The sequence below is a fragment of the Lepus europaeus genome, unplaced genomic scaffold (genome assembly GCF_033115175.1).
Source record: "Lepus europaeus isolate LE1 unplaced genomic scaffold, mLepTim1.pri SCAFFOLD_29, whole genome shotgun sequence".
Taxonomy (NCBI): domain Eukaryota; kingdom Metazoa; phylum Chordata; class Mammalia; order Lagomorpha; family Leporidae; genus Lepus; species Lepus europaeus.
The window spans coordinates 7,394,803-7,410,118 of NW_026909167.1; the positions used below are offsets into that span (position 1 = coordinate 7,394,803).

General features: G+C 41.6%; 1 pseudogene; it reads left to right on the forward strand.

Moving 5' to 3' along the window:
• The first annotated feature begins 3,127 nt into the window (after positions 1-3,127).
• Positions 3,128-7,879, forward strand: LOC133754847 (la-related protein 4B-like; annotated as a pseudogene).
• The last annotated feature ends 7,437 nt before the right edge of the window (positions 7,880-15,316 follow it).

Genomic DNA, 15,316 nt, shown 5'->3' on the forward strand with positions numbered 1-15,316 from the left:
GCCAACAGAGGGAAGACTTTTCTCTGTCTCTCTCTCTCACTGTCTAACTCTTCCTGTCAAATAAAAAAATTTCTATCCATAGAGCCACCTGCTTGGTACAGTTATGACCTTCTCTCCTAACCATTGGTACAGATGGCCTTGGCTGAGCAAGGGTGTCCATATTTTAGGAGTTAGTCACATTCAAGGATATGATTATGAATGTCACCATAGAAGCTCAGGCCCTGCTTGGGACTTCTGAGGGAAAGCTGTAGAGGATGTGATTCTGAAGAACATCTGCTTCATGAGTATTAAGACATATGGATTCTAATTCAACAAAGAGTTTTTAGGAAAAAAAATGTAGCATTCACTTATCTAACATTTTAACCCTCAGGTATTCACCCGAGGGAAGTGAAAATACATATTATAAAATATTTTCCCAAATCTGCCAGTAGGCAAGGAGACAAGATCAGAGAGTCCTGGATTATATAAAGCAAATGGTCATAAATGAGATTAAAATAAAATCAGAGAGATGTTTTTCAGATGCAGAATAGGATTGCAAATTGGGAGACAGATTCAGTTTAAAGTGAACCGTGGTTCTTCTGAGGTGGAGCAGGACAGAGGCTTTTATAATAAGGAAAGGGAGGGGATGTCCAGCTTTGCAATCTTTGAATATATACAGGGTAGGATGAGTGCACTGGTTTGAATTGATGCCAGGACTAGCATGTGATTCAATAGGTCAAGCTGCTCTTCTGACATTGGCATCTCATAGAGGAGTGCAGGTTTGAGTCCTGGCAACTCCTCTTCCATTCTAGATTCTTGCTAGTTTGTCTGGAAAAGCAGTGGATAATGACCCAACCATTTCTGTCAACCATATGGAAGACCTGGATGAAGCTCCTGGCTCCTATCTTTCATCTAACTCAGTCCTGATTGTGGTGGGCATTGTGTAGTAAGCCAACAGATGAGTGATTTCTGCTGCTTGTCTTTCTCAGTCTCTCTGACTTTCAAATAAAAACTAAATTAAAAATTAAGGAGTGGCCATTTGACATAGTGGTGTGACCACTTCTCAGGATCCCTGCATCTCATGTCAGAGAGCCTGGGAAAAGTCCCAGCTCCGCTTCTGGTCCCAGCTTCATGTTGGTGTGCATTCTGAGAGACAGTGATGAGGCTTAAAGGAGTTGAGTCCATGCCACCCTTGTAGAGACCCAGATTGTGTTTCAGGTTGCTGGTTTGGGCTTGGTCCTGCCCCAGCTGTGGCATAAAGTTGGGGAGTGAACCAACAGATTTGAGATATACCCCATGTCTACTTTTCAAGTACAAAAATAAAATAATTATTCTTAAAGAGCAACAGGGTTTTCAAAACCTTTAAAATAGAAAGATCAAGCTGTTTACAAATTATCACAAATATATTCACAACAAGATATGCATTGTGAATATTATTCTATTTTTTTGTGCAGTCTAAACACAGGCATGTAGATTCTTAGAAGGGGACAAGTTTTACAACTTTGGCCTTATAGGAATTGGGTAAGGTTTATCCTTCATAGTATTTGATGCTGTCCCTGCTTTACTAACATGATGTGATATTGTCATCTTACAATTTGGTCATTTTAAGAGTAGTTAACTTTGGGCTGGTGCCGCGGCTCAATAGGCTAATCCTCCACCTTGTGGCACTGCCACACCAGGTTCTAGTCCTGGTTGGGGCTCCAGATTCTGTCCCGGTTGCCCCTCTTCCAGGTCAGCTCTCTGCTGTGGCCAGGGAGTGCAATGGAGGATAGCCCAAGTACTTGGGCCCTGCATCCCATGGGAGACCAGGATAAGCACCTGACTCCTGCCATCGGATCAGCGTGGTGAGCCGGCTGCAGCGCGCCAGCCATGGCAGCCATTGGAGGGTGAACCAATGGCAAAGGAAGACCTTTCTTTCTGTTCTGTCTCTCTCTTTCACTGTCCACTCTGCCTGTCAAAAAAAAATAGTAGTTAACTTTGAAATTATTTCAAACTTACAGAAATACCATGAGTGAGTCCCATTCATTGTGAATGCCCAGTTAGTATCCTTTTAGCACTTTTCCCCTGACCTAAGATGTTTCTGCTGACTATAGGGTGGTCCCCTGATAAAAAGCATATGAACCCCAATTTAGGAAACCAACATTAGTTCAATGTTATAGCCCAACCCACATAACTATCACATCTTTTCCCAACTGTGTCAAAATATCTTTTCTCCCATTGGGATTCAATGTTCTTTTTCTGGAATTCTCCTTGACACTTCCCTAATATGTAAGCCCTCAAGAGATATCAAGAGCAGAGATGACTCAAGCTGGGCACCTCCAGTGTTCCTTTCTGAGAAAACGTGGGCCCTGTGTTCTCATCAGAAACAACCTGGTCCGATGCTGGGCTCTGCTCAGTCTCCCATCTGCTCTATGATGGATGCTATCAACTTGGTACTTAGTGAATTTCTGCCAGATTGATTCACATACAACCCTCTTGTTTTTTTAAAGATTTATTTATTTATTTGAAAGTCAGAGTTACAAAGCAGAGAGAGGAGAGGCAGAGAGAGAGAGGTCTTCCATTCGATCGTTCGCTCCCCAAATGACCACAACAGCCAGAGCTGGGCCAGAGCTGAGCTGATCTGAAGCCAGGAGCCAGGAGCTTCCTCCATGTTTCCCACATGGGTACAGAGGCCCAAGGACTTAGGCCATCCTCTACTGCTTTCCCAGGCCATCGCAGAGAGCTGGATCAGAAAAGAAACAGCCAGGACTAGAACCCATGCCCATATTGGATGCTGGCACTTCAGGCCAGGGCGTTAACCCACTATGCCACAGCACCAGCCCCACACATACAACCTTTTAAAGATTTATTTAGGTGTGTTCCCATGTGAAGGAAAGGAGTGTTGGGGATCTGGATTCTCGAGGTTGAGGCTTTTCAGCCCCAAAGGGGAAGAATCCGCTTCTGCCGCTGCACCCGGCCCATGCCCGCCCTTCCTCCCTGCATGGGGCTGGCCCCACAGTGTCGCCTCTTCCTACAGTCTCCCTCCTCAGCTCTCCCCATGTGTTGCATGGTCGTCAGGCACTGGGGCTGGCAAGGAGCCCGCCAGAGGCCGGTCAGGCGGCACTGGCAGCATTTGGAAGTTTACATTAAATTTTTCCCAGTGGAACCCATGACTTCTGGTCAGGATGCTAAAGTTGTGGCTGAACTGCAGGCACAGTGAGGCCAAGAGGGCAAGGACAGCTCTCATCTGATGAATGGTCCTATATCTCAAACCACTTCTCAAACAAGTTCCATCCCAGCTTTGAGTCAGGTACCATCAACTAAGGTTTCAGAGCTAAACCCTAATGCGAAAGTGTGGGGGACTCATGTTACATTTGGAAGCAAGTAGTGCAGCTGTCGGTTTGAGTGCTGCATGGGAGGAGACAGCCAGCCATGGTGCAGACTGCAGCCCACAGGGATTGGATGTCAATGGTGATGGTGACAAAAGTCGTGAGAATGCAGCATTACCAGATTTACCTGAGTCAAAACAGACATGAACACTTTGGCTATGGATCACGCAGAATACGAATCTCTACCTGAAAATAGTGAAACAGGAGGAAATGAATCTCAACCAGAAAGCCAGGAAGATCCTGGAGAAGTACTTAAAAAATTAGAATTCTGTTTATCTAGGGAGACTCTTGCTAGTGCCACATATCTTACATCACAGATGGACAGTGAGCAGTATGCTCTAATTACAATGGTAGCTGCTCTTGACCATATCAAGAAACTCAGTACTAGTGTGGATTTGATTGTTGAAGTGCTAAGATCTTTACCTTTAGTACAGGTGGATGAGAAGGGAGAAAAAGTGAGGCCAAATCAAAATTGTTGCATAGTAATATTGTGAGAAATATCTGAATCTACCCCTGGGGAAGAAGTAGAAGCACTATTTAAAGGAAATAATTTACTGAAATTTATAAACTGTGAATTTGCCTATAATGATAATTGATTTTTTACATTTGAAACAGAAGCTGATGCACAACAAGCTTACAAATAAATATGAAAAGTCAAAACTTTTCAAGGAAAACCAATTAAAGTGCAGCTAAAAGAAAGGCAATAGCTATAAACCCATTTTTGCAAAAGAATGGATTTAAATCTCTCGACAATGTCTTCTCCCAAAAGCAATTAATACATTCAATGCAATGCCAATCAAGATACCGAAGACATTCTTTTCAGATCTGGAAAAAATGATGCTGAAATTCATATGGAGACACAGGAGGCCTCGAATAGCCAAAGCAATCTTGTACAACAAAAATAAAGCCAGAGGCATCACAATACCAGATTTCAGGACATACTACAGGGCAGTTGTTATCAAAACAGCATGGTACTGGTACAGAAACAGATGAATAGACCAATGGAACAGAATAGAAACAGCAGAAATCAATCCAAACATGTACAGCCAACTTATATTTCATCAAAGATCCAAAACCAATCCTTGGAATAAGGATAGTCTATTCAATAAATGATGCTGGGAAAATTGGATTTCCACGTGCAGAAGCATGAAGCAAGACCCCTACCTTTCACCTTACACAAAAATTCACTCAACATGGATTAAAGACTTAAATCTATGACCCAAAACCATCAAATTATTAGAGAGCATTGGAGAAACCCTGCAAGATATAGGTACAGGCAAAGACTTCTTGAAAAATACCCCAGAAGCACAGGCAGCCAAAGCCAAAATTAACATTTGGGATTGCATCAAATTGAGAAGTTTCTGTACGGCAAAAGAAACAGGAAAGTGAATAGGCAACTGACAGAATGGGAAAAAAAATTGCAAACTATACTACAGATAAAGGGTTGATAACCAGAATCTACAAAGAAATCAAGAAACTCCACAACAACAAAACAAACAACCCAGTTAAGAGATGGGCCAAAGACCTCAACAGATATCTTTCCAAAGAGGAAATCCAAATGGCCAACAGACACATGAAAAAATGTTCAAGATCATTAGCAATCAGAGAAATGCAAATCAAAACCACAATGAGGTTTCACCTCACTCTGGTGAGAATGGCTCACATTCAGAAATTTACCAACAATAGATGCTGGTGAGGATGTGGGGAAAAAGGGACACTAACCCACTGTTGGTGGGAATTCAAACTGGTTAAGCCACTATGGAAGTCAGTCTGGAGATTCCTCAGAAAGCTGAATATAACCCTACCATTCAACCCAGCAATCCCACTCCTTGGAATTTACCCAAAGGAAATTAAATTGGCAAACAAAAAACCCATCTGCACATTAATGTTTATTGCAGCTCAATTCACGATAGCTAAGACCTGGAACCAACCCAAATGCCCATCAACAATAGACTGGATAAAGAAATTATGGGACATGTACTCCATAGAATACTATACAGCAGTAAGGAACAATGAAACCCGGTCATTTGCAGCAAGATGCAGGAATCTGGAAAACACGTTGAGTGAATTAAGCCAGTCCCAAAGAGACAAATATCATTTGTTTTCCCTGATTGGCGACAACTGAGCACCAAAGGGAAAACCTGTTGAAATGAAATGGACACTATAAGAAACAGTGACCTGATCAGCTCTTGTGCTGACTGTTGATGTACAATGTAATACTTTATCCTTTTTAGTATTTTGTTGTTGTTGTTGTTCTAGTACTAGTGGTTGAACTCTGTAATTAACACACAATTATTCTTAGGTGTTTAAATTTTAACTGAAAAGTGATCCCTGTTAACTATAAGAGTGGGAAAAAGAGAGGGAGGAGATGTACAATTTTGGACATGCTTAATCGGACTTGCCCCAAATGGTGGAGTTAGAAACGTGCCAGGGGATTCCAATAGAATCCCATCAAGGTGGCATGTACCAATGCCATCTCACTAGTCCAAGTGACCAATTTCAGTTCACAATTGATCACTCTGATAAGTCTAAGAGTCAAAGGGATCACACAAACAAGACTAGTGTCTGCTAATACTAACTGATAGAATCATAAAGGGAAAAACGATCCAACATGGGAAGCGGGATACACAGCAGACTCATAGAATGGCAGTTGTCCTAAATAGCACTCTGGCCTCAGAATCAGCCCTTAAGGCATTTGGATCTGGCTGAAGAGCCCATGAGAGTATTTTAGGCATGGAAAGCCAAGACACTCTGGAAAAAAAAAAAAAAAGAAGACCTAAATGAAAGATTTCTGTGAGTGAGATCCCAGTGGAAAGAATGGGGCCATTAAAGAAGGAGATACCTTTCTCTGAAGGGAGGAGAGAACTTCCACTTTGACTATGGCCCTATCAGAATAAAATCAAAGTCGGCGTACCCTAAAGGTTTCCATAGCCTTGGCAACTCATGACTAGAGATTACTGACGCCATAAACAAGAGTGTCAAATTGTTAAATCAAAAACAGGAGTCACTGTGTACTTACGTCTCATGTGGGATCTGTCCTTAATGTGTTGTCCAATGTGAAGTGAAGCTATAACTAGTACTGAAACAGTATTTTTACACTTTGTGTGTCTGTGTGGGTGCAAACTGATGAAACCTTTACTTAGCATATACTGAATCGATCTTCTGTATATAAAGATAATTGAAAATGAAAAAAAAACCTGGTGTTAAATTGGAAATGGCATAGAAAATTAATTAATTAAAAAAATTATGTAGGATCTCTGTCTTTAATGTGCTGTACACTGTTATTTAATGCTATAACTAGTACTCCAACAGTATTTTTTCACTTTGTGTTACTATGTGGGGGCAAACTGTTGAAATCTTTACCTAATATATACTAAACTGATCTTCTATATATAAAGAGAATTGAAAATGAATCTTGATGTGAATGGAAGGGAGAGGGAGCGGGAAAGGGGAGGGTTGCAGGTGGGAGGGAAGTTATGGGGTGGGGGAGCCATTGTAATCCATAAGCTGTACTTTGGAAATTTATATTCATTAAATAAAAGTTAAAAAAAATAAATCTCTCGACATGAACCTTTATACACAGCAGTGTTACACATCATTTATTTACCTCCACTATACAGTCCCCAACAACAGTTTGCTCTGCACAGTCTGACTGCCCCCCATTGTCAACAATGCATAACTATTTTTATCCACCCTTGGTAATTCTATTTCCAAATACTGGATTTATACATGAGTTTACGTCTCCAACCTTCAAGCTTGCAGCCTCTCCTCTGACTTCACTCAGACAGTATCCTCCTAGAAGCAGGAAAAATTCCTTGGGCTATAGGAAGAAAAGGGAGTAAAAGTTTACAAGCAGCCAAACTCAGTCTCCAACATGACCAAAGTCTCCATCAGAAACTTTGAACTGGGGCTGTCCAACTTCCCCCCATTGTCTGGAGCTGCAGGCAATTTGAAGACAGAGGATTTGTTTGAAAACAGGCCATCTAGCTTGATAATAGGATTATCAAAGGAAAGGAGCCTCCATGCAAATGCAAGTAGGAACACTATTCCTGTAGTGGTCCCCAGAGAGCCCTCACTGCTGGCTTCTTGTGCTGTATCAGCAACATATGAATGATACCCCCCAGCCCATTTACCTGAGGATCCCAAGGTGTAGAAAAGCAGAGGGAAACCCACATTGTGGACAGACTCTCTCTGTCCTTACTACAACTGCGTGTAAATCAGTGCAGGTGAATGGAGCTGCCACAGAACTGTGAAAGCCCAGTTACGTGGAGATTTGTCAGAGAACGAGTAAAGAGCACCTTCTTCCCCCAGTGCAACCCCCAAAATGAACAAAAGTCAAACCCCTGCAGTTGTATTAAGGAGGAGAAGAAGCTTGCTGTGCCTGTGGAGAAATAGAGGGAGCCCTCGCCCTCAAGTCCACTCCCAGAGTCCCCAAAGACCAGGAGAAGCAGCCTGGGCACTGGCCCTCACCCTCAGCTGTTGGAAAGTGTCTTCACAGATGACAGAACACTACCCCCAAGTCTCCTCAGTGAAAATCCTATGTCTGGGAGCGGTTGCATAGAGCTGTATTAGCTGCAAACGAAACACTCTTCCCACTCAGTATGAGAATGAGTCGCTGGTTAGGCACTCGCAGTATCTGTGAGCCCCATGGAATGCTTGCAAGTTATTTTTCTTCTGTGAGTCAGATTCTCCCCCTCTTGGAAAAAAATATAGTTTTCAGGATTTAATTAACCCTATTTTTGGTTGGTGCTTAACTGGAGGTGATGTGTAAGTCTGATTTTTTTCAGGATAGAAAATGCATTTATCCCAACACATTGGTGTTTTCTATTAAGCCTCTGTGTGGTTCTGAATGCAAGCTATATATAGTGATTTTTTCTAAATTAAGGGAACTATGCTACTTTATTTTTTAAATAATACTGATCTACAAGTGCGTATCTCAGATACTCCAGCAGATGGCGGCCTTGGCCTTGAGGTGGAAGGGGTTTGCAGTGTCAGGTCTGACACACTGGCATGGGAGCTGTACTTTCATCTAACCTGTTAACAAGTGAGTCTAGCATTTAAAAATACATATAAATGTACATATAGGCCATTTTGGATCCAGTGGGCAGAAAGAACCTGCAGAGCGCACCCTAGAGAAACCTGGAAGCTTTGAGTTTTGACATCCTGCCAGCAAGTACCCAGCTTCTCCCCTCAATTACAAGTGACTATTAACTAAAATCAATTCAAAACATGTGAATAGAACCTAAATGAAAATATACGTTGTTGGCCACTGACACATTGCCAGGATGTTGTACCATGGAGTGGTTTTCATCCCTGTGAGCTGGCTGCTCTGGCTCTTGGCCTACTGCACCTGCTCCATGCACATTTCTGTCCATGTTCCCCCACCCCAAGGTACTCTCTAGGAGGAGTCCTCATCTTAACTCCATGGGTATGTCTTCTTGAACCTTGCATCAGCACATGGATTTAAAGTATGTAATGGTGAGAGAGTGGTGTTTGTGGTTTTATTCCCCTCTTTGGCTGGTGGAGGACAAAAATTGTTGCTCTTTTTACCTCCAAGATGAGGGTCTCATTGATTCACTTCTAGAGGTGTTGCACTTCTGAAGAACAAGGATGCACTAAAGTTAACAAGTTTATAATAAATTTAAATATAAATTATTTTGTTTAAAAATGCCTAAAATTTTTCTTTAAGTATTCTAAGCAGCAGACATTAAATATTTCCTGCTACATGTAACCATACAGTTTATTACATGAAATGTTATTTAACAAGACTTCTTTTTAAAATCATTTCCATCCAATATTTAAAGACTTGAATTGTATTTAAACTTGAAAATGACTTTGCCTTAACTTTTGTACAAGGCAGCTTAGAGTTCATGGAGACTCACCTTGGGTTGGCATGAGTGGATCAGTTACTCAGTTACTGTGTGGATATTTTGTAACTAGTTTTACTGAGTAAGCATACCATAGTACAAGAACTAGCAGTAGTTTTTGTAATATACCTTAAAGATCTTAAACAGTTGATCTTTTTTCAGATTGTTGAAAAGTCCTGTAAATGCAAATAGTTGATACTGTATTAAATATGTGTACTTTGGGAGTGTGCTTTGCTTGTACAGTTGTAAATAATCAGAACATATTAAGAAAGGTTCCCAACAGAGAAAATATGATAAAAACTATTGATATATTATAAATGGTGATGTTGAGCTGGATGTAGATATACTAAATGCTGTGGCTTGAATATTGTTTTTATTTGTTGAGGTTTTTTTTTTCCCCCTCTCATAGTGGTGTGTTGAACTGATTTTGTCTCTTTGCTGCAAAAGGGAAATGGAAAGTCTTACTAAAAGCTGTGAGATGTTTTTATACTCTCTTTCAAAATATGGAAATGCATACTAGTCATATTTAATGTGAAAGAGTTCTGAAGTACAATGTAGTAAGCAGAAATTGGTAGAATCTTTTTTTTTTAAATTTATTTGACAGAGGTAGAAAGTGAGAGAGAGAGGCAGAGAGAAAAGTCTTCCTCTCCATTGGTTCACCCCCCAAATGGCTGCTATGGCCAGTACTATGCCAATGTGAAGCCAAGAGGCAGGTGCTTCCTCCTAGTCTCCCATGCGGGTGCAGGGCCCAAGCACTTGGGCCATCCTCCACTGCCTTCCCAGGCCACAGCAGAGAGTTGGACTAGAAGAGGAGCAACCGGGACTAGAACTGGCACCCACATGGGATGCAAGCACTGCAGGCAGAGGATTAACCAAGTGAGCCACAGTGCCGGCCATGGTAGGATCTTTAAATCAAAATAAAAAATGATCTAATTTGAATCATATATTACTAAGTGTGATTTACCCTACCAGAGGAAAACCTGCCTAGTGTCTCTCACTGTTCCCGTCAGGGCAATAGTCATTATTCAAAGATGTAGAAATATGGCTGGTGCCGTGGCTTAACAGGCTGATCCTCCACCTTGCGGTGCCAGCACACTGGGTTCTAGTCCCAGTTGGGGTGCCGGATTCTATCCCAGTTGCCCCTCTTCCAGGCCAGCTCTCTGCTATGGCCCGAGAAGGCAGTGGAGGATGGCTCAAGTCCTTGGGCCCTGCACCCACATGGGAGACCAGGAGAAGCACCTGGCTCCTGGCTTTGGATCAGCTCGATGAGCCGGCCGCAGCGGCCATTGGAGGGTGAACCAATGGCAAAAAGGAAGACCTTTCTCTCTGTCTCTCTCTCTCACTATCCACTCTGCCTGTCAAAACAAAACAAAACAAAACAAAACACAAAGATGTAGAAATACACACAGTGCTAATAAGTTTCAAATGCCTGATTAAGGAATGGGAGAATTAATTTCTTGGTAGCTGTCAGGTTGCTGGACTGAAAACTCAGAAATAATTGACCTCTTCAAAACAAACCAAGAGATGCTGTAAACACTCAAAGGGCAAGCTCAGATCTGGGGTCCTTTGTGTCACTTCTTAGGAGCAGTAAGTCCTTTCTCAAATGTGTGAGATTTGCAGCATGATATGGGTGTGATTAGAGCCAACTGTGGTTGGTTGGTTGCAAACTAAAAGTCTGGAGCTCAAGAGCAGCACGCAGGAGAGCAGTGGGCATGTGGAGTGATGTCATCACAGAGAAGGGTCTGTGCTGGTGGGTTCTGCTGCCAACTGGATGAGGTCAGAACACTGTAGTTACTGCTTAGCCAGTGACAGTCTGTTGCATCCAGAGCTGAAACTTTGCTCGGATGTGATTTTTATAGCAAAGGTTATATGTCAAATAACTTTTTTAAAAAATATTTATTTATTCAAAAGTCAGAGTAACACAGAATGAGGGGAGGCAGAGAGAGAGGTCTTTCATCTGATGGTTCACTCCCCAATTGGCCATAATGGTTGGAGCTGTGCCAATCTGAAGCCAAGAGCCAGGAGCTTCTTCTGTGTCTCCCTTGTGGATGCAGGGGCTCAAGAATTTGGGCCATCTTCTACTGCTTTCCCAGGCCATAGCAGAGAGCTGAATCAAAAGTGGAGCAGCCAGGTTTCAAACCCACACACATAAGTGATGCTGGCACTTCAGGCCAGGGTGTTAACCCACTGCACCACAGCACTGGCCCTGCCAAATAGCTATTTAATGTTGAAAAAAAAAACCTGTCTGATATTGCTTTTGAGATGTTACACTCATAAAAAAATGGGAGTTTCACAATAGGAAGCTGTGACAGCACATAGAGACTGTTGCTATTTCACATACAGCTAATGATATGTGGCTTTTGTACATTTTTTACAATTAAACTCAATCCTTTCCCCACCCCCAGAAATACCTGAAATTATAGAATCAGAGATGTAACAATCACAAATGACATTTTAACTTGTAAAATTGTGTGATGTTACTTACTGTTTGGAAATATAGAAATAAGAACCAGGCCCCATTTCACCAGATGTGAATTTCAAGTAGAGTAGTTGTTCTCTTGAGAATTGGTGTTATGTTTCTGAAAAGTCCTTCCTGTCATCGCATCACTGGTCACCACTGGCCAGTGGCGTGAATGTTTTATGTTGCTGTATTGGTCAGGATGTCTGCAGTTTACCTTTAAAATCTGGTTCAGTGTATTACAGCAGGTGACTAATGGTGCTTACTTGTCTTTGTATCACCTTCAGTGGGTTATAGTTGTGGGTTTTGGGGGCTTTATAGCCTGTTACACAGAAAGCAGCAATCAAAGATTTAAGGAGCAGTGAGAGTTGCCAGTTCAAAAAATGGGAGTGTAATTTGGAAGCTTTCTTGAGGGTTTTGTTTTTGTTTGTTCTACTTCTTTTCATTAAGACTGGAATCAAGCTTACACGTAAACTATTGGTAATTTAAGTTTCCTTTTGTGTCATTCAGTGTGAAACTGTATAATTTGAAAAAAAAAAGTAGGTTGCAAAAAGTAGATTTAGGCACTGTTTAAAAAAGGATTTATTTATTTTCAAGGCATAATGACAGTGAGAGCGGGATCTATGTCTATGTCTATGTCTATGTCTATGTCTATGTCTATATCTATATCTACTGGTTCATTTCCAAAAGCATTTCAACAGTAATCTCTTTGTCAAGCTGAAGCTAGGAGGGAGGGACTATTTCGTGGTCTTTCACATGGGTAGCAGGTACTTGGATCATGTTCAGGGGCCTTCCCAGGTGCATTGACATTATGCTTGATCAAAAGCAGAGAACTGGCCAGTGCCACAGCTCAATAGGCTAATCCTCCACCTGCAGTGCTGGCACCCCAAGTTCTAGTCCCAGTTGCTCCTCTTCCAGTCCAGCTTTCTGCTGTGGCCAGGGAGTGCAGTGGAGGATAGCCCAAGTGCTTAGGCCCTGCACCTGCATGGGAGACCAGGAGAAGCACTTGGCTCCTGGCTTCAGATCAGCAGTGTGCCAGCCACAGTGCACTGGCCGCAGCGGCCATTGGGGGTGAACCAATGGAAAGGAAGACCTTTCTCTCTGTCTCTCTCTCTCACTGTCCACTCTGCCTATCAAAAAAAAAAAAAAAAAAGCAGAAAACTGGGACTTGAAACAGCACTCTGATATGGAATGCCAGTGTAGCAACAAGTGGCAGAACTTGCTGCACCACAATGTTGGCCCTATATACAAATTTTTATTCCTCTTTGGAATGTGTGGATTTTTATTCAAAAATATTCTAATATTATGCCAGTATCCTATTTCCTATTAAATTTTCACCCAGTGCCTTTGATATTGAATTCCTTATTTTTAATCATCAACACTATGAAAGGCTGGTGCTTTAATTCCCAATATAGTTTATTTGTTTATATTTTGATCTAGCATCAAAAGGTTCACTTTTCTGTCCTAGTTATTGTGTCATTATATACTATATCATTATGAGTTCATAGATTCTTATCTTGTTAAATATGTTATAGTCTGAAATTATCTGTTCTGATGCTCAAGTTATCCCAGATCGTAGTGGAATCCTCTTCAACACACCAAATTAGGGCCTTAATACCTACAGTTGGTGTAAGTACCATTCTAGGAGAAAAGATTCACTAATTCTTATCTCTCTTCCCTGAATTACATTTCCCTTAAAGGTGCCATTTCTTTCATCAAGTCTTGTTAATAGCTATCATTGAATATTTACAATTCAGCAGTACTCTCCTAAGTTTTCTCTGGAGATGTTCTTCAGTACTTAATTTAAAGACCATTTTACAAACCAAAATCTCATCAAGTCACACTCCTCTTCCTACTGTGTAGATGGTTTCCCACTGACAATGCTATGGGTTGTACCCTCTTAAGTCTTGTCTACCAGCTGTCTGCTCGCTATTCTCTTCTTACATGCTAGGACTCAGAAGGCTCTCAGTTGTATCACAGACTTTACAAATTTCCTCTCAACCCATCAAAATTACTAAAAGTTCCAAACTTGAGGCTAAATTCTTCTTTTTAATTATTATTTTATTTGAGAAGTAAAGTTACAGAGAAGGAGAGACAAAAAGAAAGATCTTTTATCCAGTGGCTCACTCCTCAAATAGCCAACTGGACTGAGCTGGGTTGATCTGCAACCAGGAGCTTCACTCTTCTCTCCCACGTGGATGCAGGAGCCCAAGCATTTGGGCCATCTTCGACTGCTTTTCCAGGCCAAAGCAGAGAGTTGGATTGGAAGAGGAACAGCTGGAACTCAAACTGGCACCACAGGCAGAGGCTAAGCCCACTACACCACAGTGCTGGACCCTAAGCTCTTTTAAAATAAGATTTACTGATTTACTGTATTTTTTGAAAGGCAGAGATACAGAGAGAGAAGGTTGCAGGGAGAGAGAGATCTTCTGTCTGCTGGCTCATTCCCCAAAATAGATGCAGTGACAAGGAGATGGATCATAATGGAGCAGCTGGGACTCAAACCAGTGCTCACATGAGATGCTGGCATTACAGGCAGTGGTTCAACATGTCAGCTACTTCATTTCTTCTTTCAAAGGAGGGCTCATTTGTAATGATTCAGAATGATGTACCAAAGGATCTTTGAGGTAGTTATGCTAACTTATCTCTTTTAAACTTTAAATTCGGAGGGGCCAGTGCTGTGGTGCAGTAGGTTAATCCTCCACCTGTGGTGCTGGCATCCCATATGGGCACTGCTTCTAGTCCTGGCTACTCCTCTTCCAATCCAGCTCTCTGCTATGGCCTGGGAAAGCAGTAGAAGATGGCCCAAGTCCTTGGGCCCCTGCACCAGTGTGGGAAACCAGAGGAAGCTCCTGGCTCCCAACTTTAGATTGGCACAGCTCCAGCCATTGTGGCCATTTGGGGAGTGAACCAAAGGACAAAAGACCTTTCTCTCTGTCCGTCCCTCTCACTGCCTGTAACTCTACCTCTCAAATAAATAAATAAAATCTTAAAAAAAGTTAAATTCCACAGAACACACAATATAACTAAATTATTTACCAACACAACCTCATTCCTTGATACTTGCCTAACTCAGATGAGATATGTAATGGATACTAATCTCTGGGTAAAAAGTGATGATCATGTCCATAAAGAAGATTGCAGTATAACTCAGCTGAACAGGCAAAAGATAACATGATACTGTGAGTTTTCAATAGCAACACGAAAATGCAATAAGTGATTATTTAAAATGCATGATATTAAAATAATGCACTCAGAGAATTTCATCATGACAGCCTCCATTTTGGACTACACCTTCAGTGCTCTAAGTTTCTACAGCACCAGCGCAGTGTGGGCCATGAAGGATTCTTGATGGGAGAGATAAGAGGAAACTTTTAGCATCAGTGATAGCAAGACAGAATTTCTGCAAATAATTGAAATCCATAACCATCAGTTTTGTTCAAAACTTAATTTTCTGTAACTATGAAAGAAAAATTAAGGGAAGAGATTTGAGACAGAATTCTTAAAGATATATGAAAGAAGGTTATTGAGTGGTATGTAACTTGGCAAACCCACAGCAGCAGGTTTTATTTAAGGAACAGATCACCCATAAACAGCTCACTCACACCATCAGAGTGCCCAATCTTGGCTTCTTTCTCTTCAGC